The sequence below is a fragment of the Benincasa hispida genome, chromosome 8 (assembly GCF_009727055.1).
Source record: "Benincasa hispida cultivar B227 chromosome 8, ASM972705v1, whole genome shotgun sequence".
NCBI classification, from domain to species: domain Eukaryota; kingdom Viridiplantae; phylum Streptophyta; class Magnoliopsida; order Cucurbitales; family Cucurbitaceae; genus Benincasa; species Benincasa hispida.
In genome coordinates, this window is record NC_052356.1 from 42,562,999 (window position 1) to 42,577,200 (window position 14,202).

Sequence of the window (14,202 nt, forward strand, 5' to 3'; positions counted from 1 at the left end):
GACATGTGAAAGATGTTTACATAGTTCAGAAATCTGGAATAGATCGACACATGTGTTAGTGTCGAACCCTTAAGTATTGGAATGTCGTTCAGATGGCATGCCTATTTGTAAGCAACCCAAAAGTAGTATACTTTTCATGTAAAAGAAAATCAAGTGTTTGTGTTGACAAATGTTAACTTTTTTCTAGAAAAGTATACGAGATCACCATGTATTATTTAGTTTCTATAAAAAGCAAAGTATATATTAATAAAGAGTGGTTAATTAAAGCCGACACTATAACAAAAGTTGTTTGGACAGGTCAGATGCATCTTACTCAACGAGTTGAGGGTACCTCGATGTAGTGAGAGGAATGTATGATAGCCTAGCCATTATTTGGGTTTAGTGGAAACTCAAATCATTAGGTCTTGTTGACAGTATTGAGAAACAAGAAGTTGTAGAAATAAGATGCATTCCCTATATTGTTTCGAATCGAAGTTCGTAGTATACTAATATATTTACAGAGATCCTCTCGGTTAAAGTGTTTGAGGATCATCTAGTGAGACTAGGATTACGGGTTGTGTAACCTAGGACAAGTGAGAGAAAAATCCATGGGTATATGATACCTAAGGATGGGTATGTGATACCTAAAGGCAAATCATGGGTATGTGATACCTAAAGGCAAAATATGGGTATGTGATGTCCTAGTTTATTGTATTTCTCTATAAAACTCAATATATTTATATATATGTTACCACTGGAGTTTTAGTCCAAGTGGGAGTTTGTTGAGTTTTATGTCCTAAAACTCGTAGCTTGTAAACAATAAACTCATTCTATAAATCAATAAAGTTGTTATTGAAGTTTGATTCAATAAAGTTGTATTGAATATATGAATTGCTTATTTCGTTTTAGAAATAAATCCAATAAGCTAAAAGATCCATGACTATTACATGAGTACTTGAACTTTATGTAGAGACGTAAGAGTGGATCAAGTTCGAGTAAATAGTTTAAATGATCTATAGTATATGAATAAGATTTGGTGTCTTATTCTAGTAACACTGTCAGATGCGGTTCACTCTGTAGTTGTTACAATTTGTTGTAAGATGCTACAAACGAAGTGATCATAATTTGTTCATGTATTGACTTGAGGAGTAGGAGCATATTATGCAATGCGCATAAGATCGGACCAAGAAATAAGTCATTCTTATTTTATAACATTGTTTACTGTTTAAGACTGACTATTTCGCTTAGATGACCTAAATAACTCGAACTTAATCCTAAGCTAACTATGAACTTCTATTTATTCTGGATTATCCTTAGATTTGCATAGGTGAGGGTTGGCTCAACAGCGCCAACTCAATAAGCCTCCCATTTTAGTATAAGACTGGGTAAATAGCTGGGGACATAGGGTGCAAGATAGAATTCACGCCTACCCGATTTAGGGATAAAAGGAAGGTTATTCCCTTAAGTGCTGACTTCAGGACTTGAACAGGGGACGCCACCTTCTCATTGGTTCGAGAGGGATCGGTTTAGTGATTGGATCACAAACCAATTGTTCAATAGATGATCAGTGGAACTTAAGGAGTAAGACATAATTTCAGGAGTAAAACATAATTTCAGGAGTAAAACAACATTTGACCCAGCCATTATTACAAACAACCTGTGAAGGATCGACTTACTAATTATAGTTAAATCAAGTGGACACAAATATATCTACAGTGAAGAGAGTGCAACTATCAAGCTATAGTGGTGTGACTTGATAGTTAACGAATATTGACTAATTCGGTTTAAAGAGTTTTAGCCAATTAATCTCAAATCGTTGGAGCTCATGATCTGTAGGTCCATAAGATCCCTCTACTAACATGAACACCTTGAATTAGTAAATTGAGCGAATTTAGAATGATATCAATGAAGTGTTCAAATTGAAAATTTCAATTTGGGTTTGAATTTGAATAATTCAAATTCAAATTAGGGTTTGTATAATTATATTCGATATAATTAATTAACTTTTAATTTATCAAAATTAAACAAAATTGGAGAGTGTATAATATTTAAATATTGATTTAAAAATTAATTACATGAATAGGATTCATGTTTAAAATTAGGTGTGTGATTAATTAAATTTGTTTAGTTAATTAAAATCAAATTAATTTTTAAATTTAATTCAATTTGAGACATTTTAATTTAAATTAATTTTAAATTAATTGAAATTAATTTTCATATTGTATTTGAAAATTGAAATTTTCTGCTTAGTGGAAAAATCCAATGTTTTACCAACTAATAGGTGGAACTCTACAATTCACACATCTATCCCACTCAATATTCAAGTTGGAGGTGTCTTTGACTGAGCTCAATCATGTCTACATGTAGTTGAAGAATAAAAATACTCCAATTTGGCATAATTGAAGGTGGATGAGTTGCTAAAAAATCAGTTTTTAGCAGAAAAATGTTCTTCACCTGAAACCCATTCTATTCCCTTCACAAAATCACTTCAATCTCGAGTTCTACCACTCAAATTTAAGACTAAGAATAGAAGAGAATATCTCTTGGTGGTTCACTGAAGATTTGGAGCTCAGAATTCGTGAGAAGCAGCTTGGATCAGAGGAATTCTTCAAAGATATGTGTTTCTTGAAACTATCTTATTACCTTATGAACATGCTTATTTTAATATCAAAATTGAGGAATTAGAATACTTAATGATTCCGTTTTCTTTTGTTGCATGTTTCTATATTCCAACATCTATAACTCTCCATTTTGCCTTTACTTTTTTTTAAAAAAAATCTATTTTGCCCTTTTATCTTTAATTTTGTTTTTTCTCGTTTACTTAAAATACTTTTTAAGCTCACTTTTTTACTTTACACGTAACTGCTTTTTTAAATCTCCATGTCATTTCATTTTAAATCTTTTCAAGCATAACAAATTCTTTATTACATTATAACAACTTTTTTAAGAAAGGGAAATTTCATAAATTTAGTTTGTTTCAATTTCTTCATTAAAAGTTATCGAAATCGAAATACGATGTTCAAGATTTTTCAAAGGTTAGTGATTTATTCATGCCTCTAAATTTTATATCGAATTCATTTTTAGTTCGATGGAAATTTGTGGTTAGTGGTGAAACTGTTATTTTTTTCTTTCTCGTTTTGTTTCCATGTATTCATAGGCATTTTGAATAACTTTATCAGGTTTGTGTTTGTTTAATTTTGGGTTTTGGGATTTTTTTTTAAGTTTTGGAGAGATTTGTTTGAGAGGTTTACTTAAATTGCTTGAGTTGTAGAGATTTAAGGAGCCATCATTCATCTTTCTTGCAGGATAAATTTTTCGAAAACTACTTGATTTATTCTTTAACGTCTCTTTGTTTTATTTTTGGTGGTTACGAACAGTCGGAGTTGTCGATGAGAGACTTTCTTTCCTTTTACAGTGAAATTGCATTCGACATATGAAAGTATATTTTTATTTAAATGGAAACTGGTGATTAGTGGAATTGTTACTTTGTTATTCTTTATTTTGTTTCTCTGTATTCATAGACATTTTGATTAATTTTATCACCTTTGATTTTTGTTTGTTTGATTAGTTTTGGGTTTGGGGTTTTTTTTAGTTTGGGAGAGATTTGATTTTAGGGTTTATTTATTTTGTTTGAGTTGTGAGATTTAAGGAGCCATGATAATCTACAATTTTTTTAGATATTTCAATATATGAATTTCTTTTTTATAGTGTTGCATGGATAATCTTTTTGAAAATTATTTCGATTTTGTTCTTTTAATGTATCTTTATTTGTTTATGGTGGAATTGAATTTGTCAACGTACGAAAGTAAGTATGATTTACTCATTTCTCAAAATTTTATCTCAACTTTATTTATAGTTCGATGGAAATTGGTGATTAATAGTGAAATTGTTACTTTTTTCATCCTCGTTTTGTTTTCTCACTGTTTGTTTCGCATTTTGATTAACTTTATCACGTTTGATTTGACATTTTGATTAACTTTATCACACTTGATTTTGTTTGTTTGTTTAAATTTGTATTTTGGTTTTTTTAGAGAGATTTGAATTAAGAGTTTATTTGTTTTGTTTGAATGGTAGAAATTTAAGGAGTCATCGCATTGTTTAGATATTTTGATAAATAAATTTTTTGAATTTCTTTTTTATGGTCTTGCAAGATAAATTTTTTGAAAACTTTTTAAATTTTGGTTGTTTGTTCATTTAACGTCTCTTTGTTGTTATTTATGATGTTTGAGAATAGTTATCAATGAGATATTTTTTTTCCTTTTATGGAGAAATTGATTGTGTCAAAATATATATGAAAGTATGATTTACTCTCTAAATTTTATTTCAACTTTACTTTTAGTTTGATGGGAATTGAGGATTAGCAGGGGACTTGTTTTTTCTTCCTCATCTTGTTTTCTCACTTTCTGGTTTCATAGGTATTTTGATTTACTTTATCACACTTTATTTTGTAGATATTTAAGGAGTCATCAAGTTATTTTTAGATATTTCAATATATGAATTTTATGAATTTCTTTGAAAGTGATCTTGCAGGGATGTTGGGTTATTTTATTTGTTTTTTTGCTACAATATCATATGTTTGTTTGTTCATTTTTTTCAATCTTTTAAATTTGTATTTTATCTAATTGCAATGTATTTAAATAACATTGGAGCAAAAATTCATTTGAAACAAATAACGTTTTGATTTTTTATGAGATGTTATGGAAGAGATTTATAAGATATGAGTTGAAAGGGCAAAGTTGATTAAGGTAAATGGGAGGAAAATAGGAAAACGAGAGATATAGTAGAAAGTCTTAAAAATAAGGGAGTATGGAGATATAAATAGATCCGTTGAGAAAATTGGGGAAAAGTATATTTATAAAATTAGTTTAGTCTTACCAATTTCAATTTTAATATTAATCCCTCTCCTACATGATGAAATATAAGTAGCAACAACCTTATTTTTTTAAAATAAGGAGAAAAAAATTGTTTAACGGAAATATCTTTATATAATTAAAATTTTTAAGTTTTAGGTTGAATAGATACAATTGGTGCATATGAAACAACTAAGATGTGATCATATGAAAACAGTATAATAAGTTATTTAATTATCTAACTTTTAGAAGGTTATGAAAATTAAAACATAACTATATATAATGTGTTACATACTACAAATCCACTATTTCTTATAATATTTAATTAACAAAGGAAAATATTAGATTGTCTTTCTACGATGTAAATCACACAAAGAGTCTACGAAATACTAAATCTCATTACCATAATATTGATGATCTATTCAGAAGCAATTAAAATGGTTGCATTATCTAACTTTTAAATGTTGTAGTAATTAAAATTTAAAATACACATATATCTTATTTATTTATTACATGCAAAAAAAAATAATATATTCTAAAGTTCTTAATTAAAATGACAGGATTTCACGTGCATCACACTTGAGTTTTTACTAATTTTACTAAAAAGTGACATCTAAATTTATCATAATCTAAAATATAGGAGAAACCAATTTTAAAATTGTGTGAAATGGACATGTGTTCTAAAAGTTGATTTGAATATATTTACTAATCATTTTTTATACTAAATAGAACAAATAGTTATTTTTTTAAGATCAATTTTAACCCTTCCAAAATGTTACCAATCTATTTATGACCATGATTAACAACCATTAACTAGAAACAATTATTTCATGAGTATTTTCTTATTTAATAAACAAAAGAAAATAAAATTAGAAAACACTATTCGCTTTTGCAATTCTATTATATTCATATATGCTCCCTTCTTCTTCTTCTTCTTCTTCTTCTTCTTCTTCTTCTTCTTCTTCTTCTTCTTCTTCTTCTTCTTCTTCTTCTTCTTCTTCTTCTTCTTCTTCTTCTTCTTCTTCTTCTTCTTCTTCTTCTTCTGCAATTTTATTCTAATTTACTCTTTTGTACAACAATGGACAAAAGTTTTATATGCTAATACAATTTATTTAAGTGATGCTTATATACTTTTTAGGTAGTTGAGAGTTACAGTGTCACTTAGGCATTTTTTTATGAATTTTATGTGTTTTTTATGATCAAAATGACACTTATGCACTACAACGTGAAGTCTATTTGAATGTTGAATACACTTTGGGAATCTGATTTTCTTTGAAGTGTACACCATTTTTTTTATAGGTTTTGGCCAAAGATGTTGTGAATGATCTTGTTCTTGTTGATATTATCAATAACTTTTAGATTGTGGGTGCTGGAAATCTTATCTTCCCTTGTAGTATTGTGAAAATCTTGTATGTTTTTCTTTCTTTCGATGTGATATGGACTCTGATAATGTTCTAAGTTATAAAACTATGCTATTTGTTATGTTCAAACTTTTCTATTTTGTTTTGAGAGTGAAAGTGTCACTTAGACACTTTTTAAAAAAGTTTTTATATGGTTTTCACGATCAAAGTTTTACTTAGACACTCTCAAGGAACATTTTACATGATTTTGAGAGCCCAATTGACACTCAGACACATTTCAATTTGTTTCCATATTAAAAATATCGCGAATACAATTTTTAGGAACTTTTTGTGTAGTTTTCATAGTTGAAGTGTGATTTTGACACTTTTTGGGAACTTGTTAGGTGCTAAAATGGCACTTAGGCAATTCTTAATTTGTTTAGAGAGTGTGACCTATCAAATGAGTTTATGCTAAATTTAGTTAATTGGCTAAGAATGTTCATCACTGTTATAAAACCCACGCCTTACCTTTCCCTTTTTTATTCATGTTTATTGTTTAAGTTAAGCAAAGTGTTTGGGTTAAATATTTAAGTTAGTTTGGATTTGTGCATTTTGAGGTAAAAGTTTGAAGGAAGAAAATGTTTAAGTATGAAAACTTAGCACTTGGTTACTTATTAATCTAGCCTTATAAAGAGAATTTTTTATTAAGTGTTGGTCATGTTGATGGATGATTGAGCATCGAGTGAGCTTAAGGCAGGCATCGAGTAAATGTTGCCGATCGTCAAGTATAAGTGATCGAGGAAGGGTCGAGCATCGAGTATAAGTGATCGAGGAAGGGGTCGAGCGTCGAGGGTAAGTGAGGAAGGGAGCATGTCGAGTATGAGTGATCGAGTAAGGAGCTGTCTCTTATACACATCTAGATGTGTATAAGAGACAGGAGTATGAGTGATCGAGTAAAGAGCGTGCATCGAGCGAGCTCCCAACATCGAGTTTCCCATTGAGTATCGAGTCCTTCCCATCGAGTATTCAACAGCGAGCCATGGAATCTTCCATCGAGTAAGGATCCTTTTCCATCGAGTTTTTCCAGCAAGAATCGAATTGCTCGAAATGCTCAGCTTTAAACTTCTCTTTTAGTTACCAGGACAGATGGCTTAATCTCAGCCCTTAATCTCCACTAGTGAGTGAGGTGGCTTAAAAAGATTTCATGCAAAGGGTTGGACGGTAGTATAAAAAGGGAAGAGAATTTCAAGGGCTCGTTTTGGACGATTTCCTCAAGTAAACCAAACAAACTTAGTGCCATTCAAAATCTCTGTGAGTCTAGTTTATGAAATTGAGTCTTTGGAAGGGAATTCTTGTCGGAAAGAGGGTCGGAGAAGGAAGGAAGAGTCAAAGGTTCTTTTTTGGGCATTCTGGACACTCGACGAAGAAATATAGATCTAGATCGAACTACTTGGACCTTCAAGCCAAAACTTTAAGGTATTATCATGATCACCATTTTAAGTAAGTTTGTAGAAGGAACTTTATAGGAAAAGGTCTAAGGTTCGAGTTACATATTTCGGAAGTTAAACCTAGAATCTTTGCTCAAGCAGAAAGTTGCGGTTAGGGATTTTGGGAAAGATTTGAAGACCCAAGTTAAACTTTAAGGAGTTTCATGCGGAAACTTTGAGATAACATTGTTAACAAAATTTTGAACATGTTTGGAAAATGAACTTTCCTAAAATGAGTTCTAGTTTTGAAGTTATTTATGTTAGAAGTTGAATCTGAAAATGTTGGACGATTAGGCAAACCCTTGCTAAGTATGAGCTTGGTTAAAAGAGTAGTATCAAAAGGGAGGCCAAAGTAGCAACTAAACTCTTATTCTTTTATGTGTAGGAGCTACGTCCATTGGGGAGGTCTACAAAGCTTATGAGGAACCAAACCTAAAGATCCATGAGTGACTAAATATTTTCGAATATGTATACAAAAGGGACATACATCCCAAATGAATTTCATGCTAACATTCATGGGTTTTCCAAGCAATTAAAGTTTATACTTTTGTTTTAAAGGGTTCATAACATCCCCTAAGCATGAGGTTTTAAGTTATTAAATGAGTTTTACTAATCCTAACATATATTAAAATTGAATGAAAGAGTATTGCAACTACATGTCTATAATTGTGATGCATGCATGTTGAATGGTAATAATGCTCTTAAGGCAAAAGCTAGGTAAGTGTCATACCTAAAGCTTATGATGCTCTAATTTCCTATGAATGTTACGTTTCTAATATACTGGGTATCGAAGTTATAGAAGGTATTCGAGAAAATACCTAAGGTGTTAACGGTACTTAGTATACTCCACGTGCACATAGGTAGTTCTCTATGAGAGGTCAAAGTATGGGTCTCCTAGCTACAGTCTTTATAACAGGACCGAAGTATGGGTCTCACTGCCATGAATGGACGTTGGGAGCTTGAGCTATGAATGCTCGTTCTCAACTAAGATTTGACAATATGATTGATTATAATGTTATGAAATGTATGATACTATGTAAGTTGCTTGAGATTATTTCCAACATATTTATTTATTACATTAATGTATATGAAAGGCTTGAGAAGAAATGTATTTCTATGAGTCACTCATTAGGCAACCACCTCACTATTTTCAAATGTTTTCCTCTTTTTCCTAGGTAGTGGTCAGTTTCCTAGCGATTGAATCCACTACAGCTTGCCACCCAAAGTTCGATTATCAAAGGAAGAAGCTTGGTTTAAGCTTGTTTTGATGTACACATATTTGGAAAAGAGTCTGAGACTTATGAACCTTATTTTCTTTTGGGACCCATGTTTATTCTTATCATTTTATTTCGTTGGACATATGTTTGTTTTGGAACTGTAATTAAGTCTTACGCCGGTTAATGTCATGGTTGTTTTATTGGCAAGTCGTTTTGTATATTGAGGTTTTAAGCAGGTTCACTTAAGTTAAGCAGTAAATATTGGCAAATAGGTCGGTAACTGCTGCCATCATATCCTCTTTCAGTTTTAGAGGGTAAACCGGGAGGGGGTGTGACAACTGCAATATCCTATTATTCATGTTGGTCCTATTAGTTGGAATTGTGAATTCTTAATAGAGCGAATGGTCTTATTGTTTGATCAATAATCTAGTGATCCTATTGTTTGTTGTGTATGTTGAACTATAAATGCATGTATGGCAAAAAAAAGGTTTCTTTTATGTATTCTTCTTAAATATGTTTTGAATTTTATGTATGTTACCTTTGATTTTTCTCTTTCGATTATGTGTTGATTTGATTGTTCTCATGCTCTAATTGTTGGATTTGTGATATGTTATCTTTTGTGATTATATTTCACAGTACATATTTACTCTTGATCTGTAATATTTATATCTTGAGAGCAATGTTCTATGGAAGGAGTAGGTTAAAAAAAAAGTTTTGAAGTTGGAGTATTTTTGGTTTCTAAGAGGTATATCATATACCTTAAAATTACATGTTTATTTGAATTGATTTATTTTGGTATATTTAAGGTATTTTGCTAATGATGAAAATGTCTTTCAAATGTTGGTTGATATTAACTTATTTTGGTAGATTTAAATTCTTTTGATAATGATGAGAATCTTTTTGAAACATTGTTGGCATTAGTTTACTTTGGTAGATTTAAGCTTTGGATAGTAAAACTGTTGTGAGTTTTTAAATTTTGTATTGGAGGCCTATATGGGACTAGGTTGTTAATTTTATTAAACTCAAAAAAGGGATTTAAATACCCAAAAGAAAAAAGTGAAAAAAAAGATTATTTTTGTTGAAAGCCCATGTTTACTCAAACCCACAACTTGCAGGTCTTGAATGTTTGACATTTAGAGTAAGCTGCCACGTGTGCTACATGAGGAGATTAGTGAGCTATTTTCACTTCCCCTCTCAAAGGAAACAGTGTTGGAAGGATGTTGAGTTTGGAACGCAACTCAACAAATCTTCCTTCTGTCAATCACTTCGTTAAACCATCCACAAGCTGTTTTTCTGAAGGAACAAAGCAAACATCTATTTCTTTGTCTATGATCATATCTCATACGAAATGAACATCCAGCTCAACATGCTTGCTTCTTGAATGGAAGTCTGGATTAGCTGCCAAGGAGAGAGCACTTATATTATCACACCAAATTATAGGTATGTATGAATTTTTACAACCAATTTCTTGAATCCAACTAATCTCAGTTGTTATATGTGTAAGGGATCGATATTCTACTTCCGAACTGAAGCGTGCTACAACATGTTGTTTCTTTACTGAAGACACAATAAGCTGAAATTAATCATCTATCATCAAGGTCGCATCCCCAATCTACATCTGAGTAGCTTGTAATCTGCAAATTACTATATTTGGGTATGTGAAGTTCATGACTATTAGTACCTTTTAAATATCTCAATACTCTATTCACTGCCTTCCATTGTGTGATAGTTGGATGTTGTAGAAATTGATTGAGTTTGTTGATTATGTATAAGATTTCTAGCCTCTTATGAGTAATATATTGTAAAGCTCCAGTGACACTTCGATAAAGTATATGATTGTGTTGTTTGAAGAAATTGATTGAGGGTCGATAATGTTTTAATTGCAATAAAAATAAGAATAAGCATGCAAAAGGGATAGAAAATACAACCTTTGAAGACTCCACCGCAAACTTCCTCTCCCGAGCTCGATCGACACCACCAATGATAAATCCTCGCTATTCTTCGGTTAAATAACATGGTAGTGAGACCGTTATGTTAGTGAAAATAGGAGAATTTCACTATAGAAAGAAGGAGAGTAAATAAGAGTTTAGATGGAAGAGTTTAGGTCAAAAGTTGTGGAAGAATTAATTTTGTAAATTTAAAAAATAAAGTCATTTATAGAAAAAACACATGCAAAATCCCATTTTTCATGTCTTCCACCTCAAACTCCACTAGAATATAATCTCTAGGTGTCAACTTATACTGAGATTAACCTATGATGTCTAGGTGATAAACCATTTTTTATTACCTTACACCATTCACGCATGTTCACCTGGGATTAACCGGTGCATTTCCTTCACCTTTTTTAAGACTTAGAATAGGTCGATTACTTGTAAAACAAGAGTTGTTTACTTACCAGGGGAGATCTTGTCTAAGGTTAGGGGTACTTAAGTTGACGGTTTACGGAACACCTCCTACTTGGAGATTAAACTGGCTTCTCAGTCAATAACCCTAGTTTTATGATCATGCGTGAGTGGTGTAAGGTAATAAAAATTAGTTTATCACCTAGACATCATAGGTTAATCCCGATATAAGAGCTATACTAGGAAAAATCACTTAGACTTAGGATATTTAATTAGCCAAAACATTCCTAACTAAAGATTTACCCAAAAATAAGTAGAACACTTTTAGTGAGAGTTTAACAACATATATGATATGTTGTTGGAACACTTCAGTGGGAATTTAATAACGTATATGATATGTTGGTAGAACACTTCAGCGGGAAATTAATAACATATACGATATGTTGTTTTTTAGGTCTCGTGTCCCTAAGAGTTCACATCAAGATTCATGCTTCACTTCGTGTCACCCTGGAAGTGACTTCCATTCGAAAAGTGTTTGCATGAATCAAGATCTAGGTGAATAAGGGAAATTGTTCACAGTAAAATCAAATATACAATGTTTTGGTTTTAATTCTCACATCCCTAGAGAGTTCATATCATGAGATTCATACAAAACTTCGTGTCACCCTAGAAGTGACCTCCATTTGGAAAGTGTTTACATGAATCAAGATTAAGGTGAATAAGGGGAAGTTATTCGTTATAAAATTAAATAGGTGATATATTGATTTCAACTCTCATGTCCCCAAAAAGTTCACACCGTGAGATTCATACGACGCTTCATGTCACCCTGGAAATGACCTCCATTCGGAAAGTGTTTGTATAGATCAAGATCAAGGTGAATGGAGGAAATAGTTCATAGTAAGTGGGTGAAGGATATGTGTCAGCATGTCCTGCAGTCTCTTCCGTTGGTTTGGACCGTGAGATTCCTATGTTACGCCTGCTGGTTAGTTTTAAGTGGTCCTTGTAGTCGCTTAACGATGGCTATCCCCTTGGAGGGTTGTAACATGGGATTTAAAACAACTTAAACTTCATAAATGAATATTATTTCTTAGGTCGTTTCTCAACTTTGGCTCTCCAATTCGATAACATCGTTGGGGCCGTTAATCCCTGTGATCTAAAAATGGAGGGTTACACTTACAGAATTACTAAGTATTAGTAAGTTCTTGACTGAAAATGGTAGCTAAATGACTATCGAAATATGAGTTATTCTGGAGATGGTAAGTCAAGAATGTCTTGCTTTAGTGAGGGAGTATTTGACTGTCCCTCGGTAGTACTTATTCTAACTCATTATAGTATCGTTGCAAATAAAATAATGAAATTTGGGTACATTATTACTTTGCTAAAATTTGATTGGGTTTAGAAGTATTTCACTATTAGAGTTTGTTTATAATTTCAGCATGTTGACTTCTTCAAATTTACTCGCTTCCGACACTTTTAACGTTAAATCAACATGGAAATCGATTATACTAGCAGTTAATGATTTATACTATGTTTTAAATAAGGAATGTCCTCTATCTCCAAATTCTGCTGCTTACCAGAAAGCACAATAAAGTAAATATGACTTACTTTTCATTGAGACGTGCTTGGTGGAAAATGATAAGTTAACATGAATAATGGATTCAGGAGCCACTAATCATATATGTACTTTTGCTCAGGAAACTAGTTCCTGGAGATAACTTACAGAAGTCAAAGCAACCTTTAAGGTAGGGACTGGAGAGGTTGTTTCGGCTAAAAAAGTGGGAGACATAAAGTTATTTATTGAAGATAGACACATTTTACTAGAAAATATTTAACACATTCCTTTTTCTAAAAGGAATTTAATCTCTATCTCATATTTGCTAGAACAAAAATATAAAGTTTCTTTTGAATATAATGAAATGTTTATTATCTCAAAAGGTAATATAGTATGTTCTATAAATCTAGACCAATTGAGGTAAAAACCGTTTTAAATATAGAGATGTTTAAAATAGCTTAAACTCAAAATATGAAACAAAAAATTTCTCCAAATGTCTATCTTTGGCACCTAAGGCTAGGTCACATTAATCTCAATAGGATTGGGAGATCGGTTAAGAGTGGACTTCTAAACTAGTTAGAAGATAACTCTTTATCGGCAAGTAAATCTTATCTTGAGGATAAGATGACCAAAAGATCTTTTACTGGAAAGGGTTTTAGAGCCAAATAACCCTTAGAGCTGGTACATTCAGACCTTCGTGGTCCAATGAATGTTATAGCAAGATGAGGGTATGAATATTTCATAAGCTTCATCGATGATTATGATGATTATTCAAGATATGGCTACATTTACCTAATTGATAACGGGCAGAAATGCACGTTATTATAGCGCAAAGTCATAAAACAATGAAGGATTGCGATGATATCAATATACAATATTGCGTCCAAAGGCATTAAGTTCACAACATTGCGATCACATGCGTCAATCGCATTAAAACAGTTAACTTATGTATTTTTATGCAGGAAAATGCATTGACGCAAGGCAGAAAGGCGATCCAAAGAAATTAACATCCGAACGCATAAGAGATTGCGATCGCAAGGCTATGCGATCGCTTGCACTCGAAAAATCAAGATTACGACCACAAGGTTATGCGATCATTTGCGCTCGCGAAATCAAGATTGTGACTACAAGGCTATACGATCGTTTGCGTTCAAAAATCTGCTCGAGAAGATGGCTGCATAGAGCCGGAACATCAAGGTGAGTGCATCTGGGTGAAAGTTTAATAAATCACGATGGGACAGAAAGCTGATGACGGTTGATTCCAAATTAAGTTGACAAGCCATTAACGAATATAGCAAGTACAATACAACTTTTCAGTGACAATTATTCGGCGCATCAGACAGAGAATTATATCATCCCATCAGTGCAATCATAAGAGAGAAGAAGCTTCTCACCCTGAAGTCTATAAATATCGAAGGTCCCTTTAGTGAAGGAG

The 14,202-nt window shown here is 32.0% G+C and overlaps 1 long non-coding RNA gene across 1 annotated transcript; it reads left to right on the top strand.

Moving 5' to 3' along the window:
* The first annotated feature begins 2,920 nt into the window (after positions 1–2,920).
* On the top strand, positions 2,921–10,680 carry LOC120083736. Its single transcript, XR_005483528.1, has 3 exons — positions 2,921–3,014; positions 9,989–10,313; positions 10,378–10,680. It is a non-coding gene; the product is annotated as an uncharacterized LOC120083736 (long non-coding RNA).
* The last annotated feature ends 3,522 nt before the right edge of the window (positions 10,681–14,202 follow it).